Below are 10878 nucleotides of genomic sequence, written 5' to 3'. Positions count from 1 at the left end.
TGCTTTGGGACTCATACAAGGTGCTTAATTATTCATATATAACATGTATACTTGCATTTGCTTTTTATATAAAGCACTACACCTCCTTTGGGATTTTTCAAAAAATGGAAAAGTCATGCCCACGTACTCTTCAACACTAAACCCAAAAGGATGAACTGCAGTAAGGGAAATTTTTGCAAGAAATGAGCCTCCTCATGAAGAGCACGAGCTGAAAACATCCTTGTGCTCTCCAGAGCACTGGGTCCATTCCCACCTTTCTCCCCACACCACAGAGCACCCAGCAGGACCAGGGGCTGAGGAGCATCCCTGCATCTGGCATGGCTGAGATGGGCTCCCCAGCTTGCTTCTCAGGAGCCCCAGCCCTTCGCTCTGAGCACAGGTCCCATTGTAGAGTGGCTAGAAAGGAACCTGAATGTTAATTCTGCTTTTTCTGCTGTGTCACCTTTTGTAGCAGAGCAGGGCCTCGGGAGGAAGGTGCTGTCCCCAGGAGCAGAGCAAACCTCCTGAGGCCTGTTGGGAAATTCTGGTGGAGGAGTAGTGGAACACCTGACAATATCAAGACTTGAGAGACTTGAAAAAAGGATCCGAATAGTTAGGCTTTCAACAGTTTGGAAAAAAACCAACAAACTTTGATTATGTTTTAATTGCTCGTAACTAGGGTTAAAGTTAAGGCACTCTCCTAAGAGTAATTGCAGGAACAAACTAAGAAACGTGGAGGAGGAGGGTTTAGAAGGGATGTAAATTTGATTTTGGTTTGGGGAGGTGTGTTTTGGTGGGGTTTCTTTGGGCACAGGAGCTGCAGTGCTGCTCAGGTTGCTGAGGCTGAGGGCGGCGGGAGGTGCAGGCCTGCCCTGCTCTGCCCCTGAGGCCCCACTGCAGAGCCGTGTCCAGCTGTGCCCAGCACAGGCGGGATGTGCCTGTGGAGCAGGGCCGCAGGAGCCCTGGGGATGTGTGGAGGCCTGGAGCAGCCGTCCTATGCAGCCAGGCTGGGAGAGCCGGGGCTGTCCAGCCTGGAGAGGAGCAGGGTCCGGGGAGGCCTCAGTGCGGCCTTGAGAGCCCAGAGGGGGCAGGGAGCCATGGGGGAAGGGGCAGGGGTGGGACTGGAAAGGGGGAGATTCCATTGCATGTTCGGATGGACTGTGAGGGTGCTGAGACATGGCAACAGGCTGCCCAGAGAAGCTGTGGATGCCCTGTCCCTGGAATGTTCCAGGCTAGTCTGGACAGGGCCCTGAGCACCCTGATCTAGTGCATGACAGCAGAACCAGGTGATGGATGAGATGCCTCCATGGCCTTCTGGAACTCCATGGGTGGGCAAAAGGGACACTGGTTACCTGGGCATGGAATGTTGGTACCGGTTGCCAGGGGCACTCCTGCTCCCAAGGGTCTGTTGGCACAGAGTCCGTTGAGGCAGTTGACGGATTCTCTGCTGCGCAGCAGACACGGAGCATCTGTCTTCTCCATCCCGGGTCGGAATAGAGAGAGATTTGGTGCCATTTTTCGAGCCAAACTCTGGATTGACCATACAGGTGAGTGCAGACAAGTCTTGAAAAGGCTTCTACTGCTGAGGGGCTGGGCTGGGCTGCAGGAATGGCTGCAGGGGGTCTCAAACACCAGATGCACAGACTTCCCCTCCAGCTTTGGACAGCAACTGGAAGCTGGGAATGGGAGTCTTGGGGCATGGGCTTGTTCAAAAATTTGCCATTCCAAATAGATAATCTCCCCTCTACTTTTCTGATAGGTGTCAAAGAGCTGCTTTCTCTAACTGCAAAAAATCTGCAGTGGGCTGCCTAAAGGAATCTCAGGGATTGATCACATCCTTGGCATTCCCTTATTGCTGTTTGTGCCACTTGCTTGGCCGGTGGTTTTTCCTCAAAAAACACCATGAGCTCAGTAAGTACTTTGCTACTCAATGTAAATCTGATTCTTGAAACATTTTCAAGGGAACTTCTGGACAGGATTTCAAAAGTATGTAGAAAATGCATAGGAATAGAAACCCTTGAAAACTTCATGTAACTTCAACTTCATGTTCTGCAATACTGAAGGTTTTCAATCTCTCTGGGTGTTAGCAGTAGTTCAGAAATGCTTACAGTGCGAGCAGTAACCTGGTAGACTTGGGGATGGGTCTTCTAATTTTCAAGCCATTGGAACAGGCTCTTTCTTGGTGAGGCAGTTTGTTGGAGATCAGGGATGATGCCTTTTCTCTGAGATGATGTGCTCAGGTGGAAGTGGCTGATAGCACTGTTTGATGCGAATTCCAACCTTTTCATGAGCATTTTCTGTATCTTTGTGTGCTGTCATTGGTGTTGTATAAATCCAGGGCTGTGTTAATATCACTGCCACAGAAAATGCTAAGGCCTTGTTCTCTCACAGCGTCAGCGAAAGCGCCCTGGAGGAGCAGCTGATTCCAGACCAGCTCGGAAACGGAGCAGGCTGCAGCCCTCCAGCGAAGGTGGAACTTCGCAGACAGGGCCAACAGACTTTGAGCAAAGTGGTTCACCTGCTTTGGAGCCTGGTAAGAGCAGGACGTGTTCTGGAGGGTGAGGACCTGCTGGCCATGTGCTTTTGTTAGTTTCTAGGCCCTATAATGGGGCGAAAAGTGCAACCTTGGGGTTGAGGAAGCACACGGTACGCCATTCCTAAACAACAATCTTTCTGAAAACTGTTTTGGTTTGTTACTGAGCTCACTACATTGGCTGCTAGTGAGAGATGAGCTGTGTAGCAAATGTCCTCAAGTGCTGCTCAAATACCTGAATGTGTGTTCTGATGAGCTGGCAGTCACTGCAGCTGCCACAGTGGAGATGGCAAGCTTGGGATCTCCCAAGCTGGACAAAGACAAGGAAAAATTTGTCATTAACTGTGCCCCATCCTTCTGGGGAGCATGGTAGTGTAAAATTAGGATCCCCTCTATTGTTGGCTGTTTTTTTCTCCTGTGTGCTAAACATTTCCTATGTGAGATGAATTCACCTGTTGCTGTGAACTTCCTGTAAGCTGTTGTCATCCAACAGAACTTGTGAGGAGCTCAGCTGCTCTTCCTCTAATGTCTTCCCTTCAGAGGAGAGGGCTGGCAGTGCTCCCTGTGGACTGTTGAGAGCAAAGCTTCAGAAATTTTGGAGACGTTCCTCAAAAAAAGAGAACCAGGGCAGAGAGTGAATTCAACCTCAGCCTGTTGCACAGTGGCAGCCCATTTCATTCCTCTGCAATCTCTGGTCTTGATTCTAAGCTTCTCTGTTTTTTTAGCTGCTGGACCATTCATAGATCTCACCAGGGAATCTTCTGTGCCTGAAATCATCGTCATTCTTAGTGATGATGAGTCTTCTTTGGTAAGTAGTAAATGGAACACTCCTCTCCATCTTGCATTTAATTAGTTTTCCAGCTTGTCTTCTGGAATCGTACTTAGTACCCACACTTCATTTCCCACTCAAAGCCAAACACACTCATGAACACACGTGCATGCCTGAGAATGGCTTTAACAGAGTGGGTGAACAAACTAAAAGAGGTTGTTGCTGCAGTGATTTAATGGAGAGCACAGGAAGCCTTTGCCTTCCCAAGGAAGAAGGGTTTCATCTGCAGCATCAGTTTAAGGTACCCCTGTTGCTGAGGTGTAAAATGCACCTGTGGCTGACTGGAGTAGACACTAATTCTGTTTCTTATTCTAAGTAGTCCTTGAAAGTGAGACATTTGGGACTTTTTCATTTCCCCGCACTATTTTGAAGGAATATGCTTTGATCCAGCCCACAGTGCAGTGTATCTGCCCAAGTTTGGGATGCCACTGCTGCTGTGCAAAGCAGAAATGCAGCAAACATAGCATGGGAGTTTGGGTTAGAGTTAAGGACAGGGTTGTTCCTGAACCTTTGCAAAGCAAAGGCCTCAAATATTGCAACAGTATTTGCATTGCCCAGCTCCACTTGCACCAAACACAAGAGCAGGTTTGGGTATAGGTTTATTTCTCTTCAGAAGCTGTTTGTATACTATGTAGTGTTCAGGCTATCACAGGAGAACTTGGCAGTTTCAGGGAGAAAGAGGAAAAGAAACAGCTGAAGCCCAAATTCATTTAGGGAGCTGAAATACGGGAGCAGGAAGTGCAGTGTTCAGGTGGATCCTAAGTGCCTCCATCTCTACCCCATTTCAGGACAGGGAGCAGAGCCCGCACCAACCTCATCTATCCAGCACATCAGAGGATTCATCCGAGCCACAGGCTTCGGATGCTGAAGAGGAACCATGGGAAGATGATGGGTATGCGAGAGAGAAAATGTCTATCAAAAGTCTGCTTTCATATATGTGATCAAAAGAGGTTTTTGCCAAGCTTCTGGGTTCTGCTTAACTCTGTGCAAATACTTAAGATCTAGAAAACAGTGGCCTACCTGGAAGAGGTTAAAATAAACCCAGCAAAATCCCGCAGAAACCTTTCTTCTCTGTTTGTGAAGCGTTTGCTTCTTAGAAGCTGTCCATCTAACATTGACTGTAAGAGAATGGCCTGTCACACTGAAATGCTTGCAGTACATACAAATTCTTGCAATGATTGTGTTTCTGGGCTGGGATATTGCTTAATGTGAATTGGGGATGTTTTAGATGTACCAGCATTTTCTTTGTTGGTGTCCCTTGATGCCCGATGAAATGAATGACTCCATGTTTAAATGGCTGCATGTACTTCTGCTTCTGCTCTCTCTAGTGATCGGCTGCTGTATGATTTCGATCTTCCATATTGGTCAGATGAGGACTCAGAGGTGAGGATACACTTGTTCTTGTCCTTTCTGCTTTGTGGGAGGAAAAGAGACACTCGGGGAGCTGCACAACTCAGTTGTCTTAGGTGAGATGCTGCGGGTAGCTGGCTGGAAGCACAGCCGTAGCTTGGAAGCTCTGACCTGCACATCTCTCCATGTCCCTTCTTGGTGGTGCCTGTAGAGGGAGAAGCCCTTTGCCAGGATGGCACTGGCAGATCTGTGCGTTCCTTGTAGTTCTGAGTGACAGACTGCACATACTCCAAGTGCTGTTTGCCTGGTGCCAGTGGTGCAGCAAACTGGAATTCTTTGCTCCCAATGCCTGTTGTGGTTTCCATTCTTCAGAAGTTGTTAACCCGACATGACATGTTTAGGGCTGTGACTGCAGAAGTTGCTGGTTTTGGGGCTACCAAAGGAGAGAAAAGGTTCTAACCCAAATCTATTCAGGGAACTGAAACAGGGAAGTAGAACAGAGTTATTTCAAGCAGTTTATAATCTGTCTCCATTTTTACCCCACTGCAGGACAGGGCACAGAGCCAGCAGTACCCCCTTGGTTCCAGAGAGAGAGAGAATTCTTCTGAGCTATGGGCAAGTGGCAATGAAGAGGAACCAAGAGATAATGATAGGTATATGACAGATAAAGTATTTCTCCAATGTGTGTTTCTGACATATGGCAGGCAGTGGCAGGCAGAGAATTTTTTTTTTTTTTTTACCAAACTATTGGATTCTACTTGATACTGTGTGATGGAATATGACTTGAACCATAGTGGCCTATCTGGAAGGGAAATAATGGGAAGAAAAAAACTCTAAAAAGAAACAAAATCCAGGAGAAACCTTTCTTCTCCATTCGGAAAGGCTTTATTCAATGTTTCCTATATTATCAATTGGGATACAATGAAATCCTTGCAGTACATAGCAGCCCTTGCTCTGACTGTGTGTCTTGGCTGGGATGTTGCGAAATCAGAGTAAGGGGTTGTTGCAGTATCTGCAATTTTTATGTCTTGGTAACCTTCTGTGCACTGTGAAATTGATGGCTCCATGTTCTTTCAGTTCTATTAACTCCAGTGAATGGCCAGACCGTTTTGAGAGCCCTCCGACGTGGCAGGACGACATTACAGATGTGAGGATCATGTTCTTATCACATGTTCTTGTCCTTTCTGCTTTGTGGGAGGGAAAGGGGCAGAGGGGGAGTTGCACAACTCAGTTGTCTTAGGAATGCTGCGCACAGCTGGCTGGAAGCACAGCCCTGGAGTGGTAGCTCTGACCTGCAGATCCCTCCAAGTGCTTTCCTGGTGGTGTCTGTAGAGGGAGAAGCCCTTGCCAGGATGGCACTGACAGATCTGTGTGTTCCTTGTAGTTCTAGCATTGAATGACACACTGCACATACTCCAAGTGCTGTTTGTCTGGAGCCAATAGAGCAGCAAACATTTTGGCCCCAGGTTCCTGTGGTTGTGGTCTCTGTTTCTTAGCAGCTGTTCATCTAACATGAAGTGTTTAGGGCTAACAAGGGAAAGGAAAGGTTCTAGCCCAAATCTATTCAGGGAACTGAAACAGGGAAGCAGGATGGAGTGATTTCAAGCAGTTCCTAATCTGTCTCAATTTTTACCCCATTGCAGGACTGGGAAGAAAGCCAGGAATGCCCACTTGGTTCCAGATCAGCAGAGAATTCGCTGGAACTAGTGGCAAGCAATCTTGAACAGGAACCAAGAGATATTGAATTGTACGTGACATAAAAAGTGTCTCTCCAACATGTAATTTCTGATGCAAAGTAGACACAAGCTTTTGCCCATCTTTTGGTTTCTCCTTGATTTTGTTTGGAGAACTCAGACTTGAAATATAGTTGCCTGTCAGGAAGAGAAGCAATGGAAAAAACCCCTATAAAGCAGTAAAATCCAGAAGAAACATTTCCTCTCTGTCAGCAAGCTATTATTGAATGTTTCTTACATTATGGATTGTGATACACTGAATTGATTGCAGTACATAAAAGATCTTGCCCTTAATTGTGTTTCTGGGCAGGGATGTTGCTAAATCAGAACTAGGGGTCATTTAAATTTCTGCAATTTTTCTGTCTTGATGACCCAGTAAGCTCTGTGAAATTGATGGCTGCATGTTCTTCTGGTTCTTCTCCCTCTAGTGAATGGCCAGGAGGTCTTGTTAGTCCTCCCAGTTGGGAGGATGACAACGCACAGGTGAGGATACACATGTTGTTGTAATTTCTGAGTTGTGGGAAGTGAAGGGACAGAAGGGGAGCTGCACAACTCAGGTGGGTTCAATGGGTAAGTGGCCGGATGCACAGCCCTTGCTGGGAAGCTCCAATCTGCCCATCCCTCCCTCCCTCCAAGCCCTTTCTTGGTGGCATCCATAGGGAGAGAAGCCATTGCCAGGATGGCACTGGCAGATCTGTGTGTTTCCCGTAAATTTAGCAATCTGATAGAATTCTTTACTCCCAGTTCCTATTGTGGTTTCCCATCGTCAGTAGCTGTTCATTTAACGTGAAGGGTTAAGTGTATTATAGAAGAATTTGCTAGTTTGGGAAAGAAAGAGCTCCAGGCCAAATTGAATTAGGGATCAAGAATGGGGAGGAAAGAGGAAGGTTTTCTGGTGGTTCCTAAGCTGCCCTGTTTCTACCCTGTTCAATTCAATCCTGTTGCAGTAGTGGGAGCAGAATCAGCAGCACCCACTTATTTTTAGCAGGGCCAAAAATCTTTGTTGTATTGTTTTGAATGTTCTTACCCAAATTTAGAGGGACATACCCTACCCTTCCTCACCTACTCTGCTCTAATTGCTCTCTGAGCTGAGGTTTCCATACAGCACCAGGGGGAGCTCACCAAATCTAACTGTGTTTTCTTTTCTCTCCCTTCCCATCTGCATCAATGGAAGCTTTATGAAGGTGAGTTGATGTTTTACAGTTAGTAAGGGACTTCTATCTGAAATGTAAAAGTTCTTTTTGTTTCCTTTTCCAAGAAACCCAAGCAGCAGGGATTTAAACTGCTTTTAGCAGAAGGCAAAGGACAGGCCTAAAGCCTCTGGCCAGTGTCTTAGAGAACAGATACCATGTGTGTGTGATGGCCTTTATCAGTCACAGCAGAAAATCCCTGCAATAAAAGCTGTAGCTGGATACTTGCACAGAAGGAACTTTATTTTGTTGACTCCTTCTACAGTTTTAATTGATTGGTGACTGATTATTGTCACATGGACATTAAGCAACTGGAATTACAGAGGTCATTGTTGCCGGCACTTTCTGAGAGTTTCTTGATCCTTTGGCTGTTACAGATCAGGCCATTAAAAATTGATCTCCCTTAAATTTGGTCAATATGTTGTCCACAAAAATTGGATTTGTTACAGGGGTGCAGAAGGTCAGTAAGTCTACAATTGTGAGAGACACTGATTGTTTATTTGAGTGTTGCACCTGTCTGGATGCTCAGTGGTAATTCACAAATCAGACATACCCACTATCAAAAATTTTATCATTTAAAAATTTTAGCAAACAAAGGAATTAGCATTAATTTGTGACAAGCAGAATGGTTATCTTCATAGTGAGTATTCTGTCCTCTTTTGGTTAACAGCAGGGTCACTTCTCACTGTAATTATTCCACTCAGTCCATTGCTGAGTCTCTCTCTTCTTTTGGGCTGAGGAGTTTCAGATGCTACTCCATGAGTCCGTCGTTGCAATGTTCCCCTGCTGGACTCACTTTTGACCAGTGACAGGTGATTTCAGAAGAGATTTGGCTTTCTTAGTTTCTTCATTATCTTGGGAGCTGTACCAGATGTCCTTTTAGCCCCTCAACCCTCCATTGTGTCCACTCTCAGTGGGCATCCTTCTCTCTTTGTTAACCTTCCTCTGGGTATGAGCTCCTTGAAGCATGTCAAGCCGTGACCATACCAAGGCAATTCTACCAACAAGGAATTTGTTTTTCTATTGCATGAGCATCACTTAGTGCTTGATTATCAATTGCTGTCCATGTAATTGATTAATAGCCCTTCCAGTTGATTTGGCTTGAAAATATTCTAAGATCAACTATATCAATACAAAGAGCCTCCTTTCTTAACAATTCTTCTCCATGTTCTACATCTTGCATCACATATAACTCCATTCTCAAATTGCCTTAACTCAGGAGGGAGATGATGACAATTTTTAAAGGGGCACTGATCCAAGTAATTCATAGTTTCAAGGACTGTCCTTTAGAATCTCATAGGTGATCTTTTCAGCTGTGTGTAGGGTGAACACAGTAAATATTTTATGCTGGTCTGGAGCAGAGTAGTCACAATGTCTGGAAGGGTTCAGCATGACTCTTTGGGAAAGCAGTTTATGTAAGATTGGTTTTAAACCAGCTGAATAGAGTCCATCACTATTTCTATAATTCATTTCATTTCTTTGTGGAGATAGAGAATAACAGATGTAACTTCTGAAAATTAAATTATAGATCATGAAGAAGAAGGGAGAAATGCTGCAGTGAACAGCCACGAACAGGTGGATGGCTCTGCTAATGGAAGAGGAGCTAATGAAGCACCTGAGGCTGACTCAGCTCCTGCAGAACAGGGAGCAGAGGAGGAGGACACTCACAGTTCAGAGTATGTATGTAGGGCTCATGCCCTATCAAACAAGGAATTTTGTGTCTTCTTTTCTTTTCCGTGTAGGACTAAGTTACACAGCTAGACCTGATTTATCTTTCAAGCCTTCCCTGCTCTACTTAATTCCCTCCTTCTCCCATGTTGCATGATGATCAAATGATATCACTTGCATTTTGGGAGAAAAAGGCAGCCCAATGGAAATGTACAAGTTTGCCCACAGCCTTAGAGACCAGTATGGGGGTATGGCAAAGCAGGGAGGATTCTCACAAGTCATAGCTCAGTATTGCCTTTGCTTTTTCTGACAAGCTCTAGTATGGATGTTAGCTATGGAAATGCTTCCATTCTCATCAGTGAGGCTTGGCATCATGGGGCCAGCAGGCAGCAGCTGGGCAATATGCAGCAGAAATTCCCTGCTGGAATGGTGCCAGCTGGCTGCTTTTCTCCCCCAGCTGGAGCCCTTCTTTCCAAGATAGATTTGCACACAGGTGGTTGTGCAGGTCAGGCTTCTATGGCCAGTGCTGCATGTCACAAGCCCTGATTTATTTGCTTCTGTGATGGAGATCTTGCAGTTCAAGTTGGGTGCCTGCACAGGAAAATCCCCATTCTGCAGAGAAACAGGAAAGTCCTGCTGTAGCAGCACTCCACCAGGATAGGAAAGATGCAATTCATTTGATTGATTAAAGTAAACCAGGTGTCTGTGTCATTAAGGAAAACAAAGAACAGGACAATTATAGTAGAAGGTTTTCTGAAAGAGTTTTTTTTTGAGTCTTTTAGAATGGCAATGTAGGAGAGAACATGAGTATGGAACTTTAAGGTGTCAGCTCTTAAATATGGCACCTAAAAGGCTTCTGCTATTCTAAACCATAATGCATTTTGCCAGTGAATTTGTAGGTGTTGAAATTTTGGTTGTTTAGTCTGCAGGTGAGCAAATCCCACCACTTGGTTAAAAGAAAAAAAGGAATACTTTGTTCCTTCAGTCTCAAGCTTCTCTCTTACTGAATGTGCCTTCCTGCTCTGTTCAGATAAGGCTGAAAGAGCTCAGTGCTGCAGCATTTAACATTGACCAAAGGCTCCTTCCCAGGGCTGGATCCTGCCAGAGCAATGTAGCATTAGAACTGGGTCTTGGAATGAATAGGCAGCAGGGAATGGTTCCCAGATGGACTACATCTGGATGCTGTGGTTACAAAGCTGTTACTGATGAGCTCCTGGAAGTCAAAGTTGCCATACACAAACTGGCCAGCGCTAGACACTGCTGCGACTTCACATCCCAGAGCTGGGTGACTGACTGCACCTTTCTCCTAGTGAAAACCAGGACACTCTTTCCCTCAGGGCAGGGAGACCCCAAATCCTCATTCAAAGCAGCAAGCAGTGTCTTAAAGACAGCAGGGTTCTTCAAAGGAAATGTCAAAGACTAGTCAGTACAGTTACATGATTATGTGAGTTTTTATGTATCAATAATCATTGAAGTGTGGTGATATTAACAGCTGCATGTTCTTTCTAGTTCTGTTCCCTCTACTGCACGGCAAGGAGTTGTTATTAGATGTCCAATTTGCATGGATTTTCACTCGGAGGTAAGGATCCTGTTGTC

This window comes from Catharus ustulatus, unplaced genomic scaffold (genome assembly GCF_009819885.2).
Source record: "Catharus ustulatus isolate bCatUst1 unplaced genomic scaffold, bCatUst1.pri.v2 scaffold_116_arrow_ctg1, whole genome shotgun sequence".
Lineage (NCBI taxonomy): Eukaryota > Metazoa > Chordata > Aves > Passeriformes > Turdidae > Catharus > Catharus ustulatus.
Note: the sequence above shows the minus strand (reverse complement) of the source record.